Below are 6000 nucleotides of genomic sequence, written 5' to 3'. Positions count from 1 at the left end.
ATAGTAAGTTAGTCTAAACAAGACGAGGTCATTAAAAGAAAAGAAAAAAAAGTCAGGTTTATTTTTTATTTTCTATTAACTATTTCATTACTGTATATCTTTTTTTTATAACATAATTGATGACACTTTTTTATCCATCTTAAAATAACAAAAGAATGCCTCAACAATCCACTAAAGTACAGAAATTAAATAAAAGTACCTGAGTTACCTTCATTCACTCCACTTAACCATTTTCCTTAGGCACAATATGCCTAATTTATCAACAGTAACTCTGAATTACAGAATTAAATGCACATTTACTCGTGTGTCATGTTTTCATAGTCCTGTTTTGTAAAGTGTAAGCTACAAAAATACTTTTAATAGTGTGTTGTGCTTCCATATGTTATGACTTAAGAAGTTTTTTTTTTACCAACAACTGCTGTGTTTACTGTAAAAGAACTAAAACTCAAAGGACATGATGACATGCAAAACTGCGTCATTCTTTGTGTGGCTGTAACAAAAAAAACTCAAACAAAAAACCCACCACCATTGAGTATATGAAAACTGGATTTTTACCAACTAAAGTTGGTTGGATTGCATGTTGTGACCATAAAATGTCATCAGCCAGCAGCCTCAGTCCCTATCAGGCAGTCTGCTGCACAGAGCACTCTCCTCTAGCCTTGGGTGCTGGCCGCACTAGCATGCACCCTTCCCCCATTGCCTCTCTTCTCTCTCCTCTGTCTGTCTCTCTTTTACCAGGCTGCAGTGACCCACCCTTCCCTTCCACCCCAACCCCACCACTCCCCTCCCTGTCACCCTGCGGCGCTTAGCTTCCATAGTGTCAGTGCACAGGCCTCAGTGTTGACAAAGCAGCAGGCCTTCAGAAGACACATCAAACCCTGTCCCTCCTCTGTGCTGTTAGGGAGCTCAGCGCACAACAAAAGGACAGGGACTCAAGCTTCAGTCTCAGGCCATTACTAGTCTCAACAACATAGCTACAGACAGAAAAAGGCCCTCGAGGATAATGTACGTACCAAGACTTACAAACATGAGCTGGATCAGCTCAAACCATTCAAGACTCAATCCATGTTTTCTGACTGTTGTGATGACAGTGCTGTGATGGATGATTGTAAATATAAAACATAAGTCAAGGCTGTGGGTTGATGCCATCATGACACATGCACTCTAATGAGGACTGTGGGTGCTCTGCAATGCCAGGGACTTCCCCCAAGGCACATTGAGCGGGGGGAATGCTATGTGATGCATACCAGATGTGATTGGAGACATCACACTGTTCACGTTGTTACTGCTAACCAAATAGTAGCAGCAACAAAAGCAAAAGATCATTTTTCCTCTGTTTACACATTCAAGGCATGAGGCTGGATGCTTGTAAGACTGGTTTGAGCCAGAAGCAGAATAACACATTTCAGAGGATTTAGTTTTTTCCCCAAAGAACTTCAGAGAGGACTGCACATAGAAATGAAAATTTGGTGACGGATACAAGAGATGACATAAAACAAAGTTACATTGTCACTTCTTCTCCTCTGACAAAACAGAGAAAATGTCTAATTTCTTGGCATTTTGGCAAAGTTTCATAAACATTCTCATGTTCTAATTTCATCCTGTACTCACGAATGCCTCTATTACCTGATGACCTCCTTCACAGGTACTTTTTCATCAGTTTGTAAATATTTAGAGCCTTAGACCACATGATGGCAGCAGATTTTGAGATTTTAGACAATTCTTAAAATGTGGAAAATACATTTTCCGCTTTATTAAAATGTCAGATTTCTTTTTTTAATTTATCTGATCTATAACATCCCAGAATGAGAGGAGGATATTTTCTTTGCACAAAGAAGAAAAACTAAAAATACAGGTAATATAATATATAAAATTATCACAATACTGTATTTTTATAATTGATTTATTGGTCTATATGGAAAATTGCCTTTTTTCTGAAATATGTTTATTTTAAAAGTATCCAGTCAATAAAGATGTCAAAAAAGGGGGTAGAATATGTAAGATTTTCCATTTTTTAGCGAAGTAATATTAAGTACCATGATGGCATCAAAGTACACTGCCTTTTTCAAGGTTCAGAGTCTAGCATGTTTGGGGTACTCTGCAGGCTTCCAGTTGGCTAATATTTAGTAAATGTCTCAACCAATCACATTAAGATTCTGAATAAACAAAGACTGAACTTGACAACATCAGAGTCATTGCAGTTTTACCTGTAAAAGTGGAACTGTCTCATAACAGCAACTCTCAGAAGTACACAGAGTGTACACACTCTCCTTGTGCTCAGCTTTTTCTGAAACTTAATTGCTGGCATTAAGCACTTGAGGGAATTCTGAGCTGTGCTTGTTAGGTGTTTGTGAGCAACACAACTCCATACGTTCTATTAATAAACTGACACCCTTTTACCTTCTCTCTCTCTCTCTCTCTCTCTCTCTCTCTCTCTCTCTCTCTCTCTCTCTCTCTCTCTCTCTCTCTCTCTCTCTCTCTGAACAATAAGTGTCGCTGCTGCACCTCAGACACACACCAACATCAAGCAGAATGTCAAATGGCTGTAAGAACGGAGCGATTGACAGCAACCGGGCTCCACAAGGCATGCAGATTACTAAAAGCAAGTTCTGAGCGTTCTTTTCAAACTTTCTCCACATGCCAGAGGGGCAAGTAGAAGTGGAATGCTTGAAAGAGATTCTTGCAAATGCTCACATTTAGAAGGGCGGATGTGACTGTATTGTGCCTACTGTTTTCACCTTTGTGCACATGTAGTACAGTTGTGTGGGTGACCTGGGTTATGTGGATCAAAAAAAGGACATGTTGGCCAAATGCCCTAAAGGCTTTAATTGAAAGTAAGAATAAAAAAAGAGACAATAAATATTTTATCATTTTAATGCAGGAGAAAACACTACCCATTACCCTTGTACATTAATAACAACTTTACTGATGAATTATTATTGATGATTACTGACTATCAGATTCCACCATATATAGAAACAATATTACACCTGGTCCCAAAATTATAATGTACATTTTTATGCAGACGGCACTGTTTTATGCCACTGGCTCTTCCCTTGAAGTACATGCGATCATCTAAATGTATCAGTGAGCAGTTCATTAGCCCTTTTGGAAACACCAATCAAGAAAATGATATTCATATTTCTTATGGTGATATTGTTTATAGTCGTGTTTCTTCATCCACCTTGAAGCCTCTTGATTCTTGCATCACAGTACATTGTACTTTACCAATGATAAATTGGTGTAGGTCTTTTCTTACTCACTCTTCTATGAAGAAGTAGGATGGTCAACCTTAGGAAACAGAAAAAAGTGGCAGTGTGTGGTGTTTATTTACAAGGCTCTTCTGCAGAAATTGCTTGGTTAGCTCTAAACGCACTGCATGCAATTTCAGGTCACAGAATGTGCTAACATTACCTGTTATTCACAGTGAACCTGGAAAAACAATTTTTCATTACGTCTGTGATGGTTCTCAGTCATCCAGGTCAACATAGTCTAAGGAGCTTGGAAAGAAAAGCATCTGGACTTCTTTAAGTTTCCTTGCAGATGTTTCACCTCTCATCCGAGGAGCTTCTGAAGAAACTTCTTGGATGAGAGGCGAAACGTCTTCAAGGAATTTTTCATTACTTTGCTGCCTACAAATGGACTGAGCTACAGAAGACTATGAAGCTTCATTCTATGGCTTTATATGAACGTTTTTAAAAGGTGACATTTAGGTTTATCCAAAAGCTAGAGGTGGCTGGATAGACCCAGATATTGAAAGTATTAATACCAATACTGGCATTGGTATTGAATTGATTCTGTCAAGATAGGATAGATACTTTATTTGTTTAATTTGCGTTTAATTTTTTTAACTTCAAACATGCACTATGAAAAATGTCTGAACCTTAAATCAAAGTTATGTCAAATAGAAGCTATAAATCAAATAGGTGTGTTCCAGTTCACATCTGTTTGAGTTGTAGCTTATAGCACATTTGAACAACAGAAGATGATCCAAAGTGATTTAGTGACGGGCACATTTACATTCCAGGTATCCAAAAACCCCAGCTTTAAAATGCATAAAAGGTGAAAGTTGTGTTCTGTGTTAAATAAGTATTGGGGAAAGTAAAAAAATCAATTTGAATTAGTGGTCATTCAAGCGTGCTCTGAATTTGCAAATTGATGATTCATCTTATGAATCATGACACGTGGCTCTCCCCTTGATAAGCTGCCTTTATAGCTTAAAAGTATCAGTATCGGCAGTACTGACCCTGTATTTGCTTGATTTTAGATCAATACCAAAATTTGCAATATCCCACACTAAGATCCCTTGTACATGCTTTTTTTAATCCTCTGAGATACTCTGACCCCAATGCTAGTATCAAATCCAACCCTATGTTTTTTTGGGGGGGGGAGGCTGGATTTAAAAAAAAAAGTTGATGTCATAATTGAATATGTTTTTCATACACAGGTTTCTGTTGAAAACGATATCTTGATCTCAATGAGACAACATGTTTAAATAAAGGATTTAATAATAATTAAACTCATCAATATGCATTTTTTTGTTCACAGTGTTACACCTAGCCAGCAGATGGTGCCATGTTCCATCTTTCATTTGAGTAATAAGTATATCCTCCAGATTAAAAAATAAATACCAGCATGCACTCATTCATTGGTGTCAGATATCTGACCTGCTTACAGCAAAAAAAAAACAATAAAAAAAGGTAAGCATGTGTCTGTACCACAAAAAAGAAGGTGGAATAAATTGTTTTTAATAAAAAAATATAGTACAATTTATCCCTCAGAGGCATAAAGCATGCAATACACCGTTGATGCTGTGATTAATATATAGTAGAAATATATATTCTCCAGCTTTATCCTCTTGTGATAAAGCTGGAGAAAGGCACAGCATTGTCCTCTGTGCCACTTTAGGCAACATAAGTAATAGCACCTTGCATTTGAACCTAGAGGCAAAGTTATTCTTCTCGGGGTCATGCATTAATTCATATACTACATTAACATATGTCTGAAGGAGACTTTGAAATTTTGACTGATGTATGCAGTTTGAATGCTTCACGTTGCAACATAAACATCTTGACTCAGATTTGAGCAAAAATCTATGTTCATTTTGTAGTTTTACATAAGTAAACATTTAAAATAATGAAGAAATTATGTGGAATAATCCTTTAAAGAAAACTAGATCAGAGCTGTTATCTCGCTCTGTGCCTGCATCAGGGAGACCAAACATCTATAATCTCATTACCTGGGTCAAATAGTACAATCAGATCTACATTTTTTAACTCTTAACTAAGAAAAAACACTAATCGTAGGGACAGTTTTTTGGACGGTTAAGAAAATGGAAATGGAAACCTGTCTGTCTTCTCACTTGCTGATGTGCTGGTCAGGAGGACAGATGTTTAGATTTGGGAAATCTCAAAGCTGCATGCAAATCCTCAAGATGACCTACTTCTTCCCTTCCACATAGACACCGATAAAATCCATAAATTAAGGAAATTAACTGATGGGGCCCGGGGCCACTTTGTAAGCTATTTAAATCTTTAAATTTACAACATCCCTGCATACTTCATGTAATTGAACTAACTCCGGGCTTGTTTCCTTTAATGAGAAAAAAAATCCCTCTTTCCCTCCAGTCTGTACCTCTGGAAGCAACAAATCTGTGCCAGAGGGGAAGAAGGGAGCGCTTGAGGCACGCTGAGGTCTCTCTAATTATAAAGACTTCACTTGCTTCAAGGAGAGGCGCATTCTCACACATCCATCAGCTTGCTGTCAAATATCACCAGCACTTTTTAATTTTATATTTAAATATCTGTTATTTTATGCCGATTTTCTATAAATCTGTCTCTCTCTCTCTCTCTCTCTCGCTTTGTTACACACACACACACACACACACACACACACACATATATATATATATATATATATATATATATATATATATATATATATATATATATATATATATATATATATATATATATGATAAGAAAATGTTAGAAGAGTATC

This window comes from Astatotilapia calliptera, chromosome 1, assembly GCF_964374335.1.
Source record: "Astatotilapia calliptera chromosome 1, fAstCal68.1, whole genome shotgun sequence".
Classification (NCBI taxonomy): Eukaryota; Metazoa; Chordata; class Actinopteri; order Cichliformes; family Cichlidae; genus Astatotilapia; species Astatotilapia calliptera.
The sequence above is the reverse complement of the archived record's forward strand: the minus strand, read 5'-3'. Positions refer to the sequence as shown.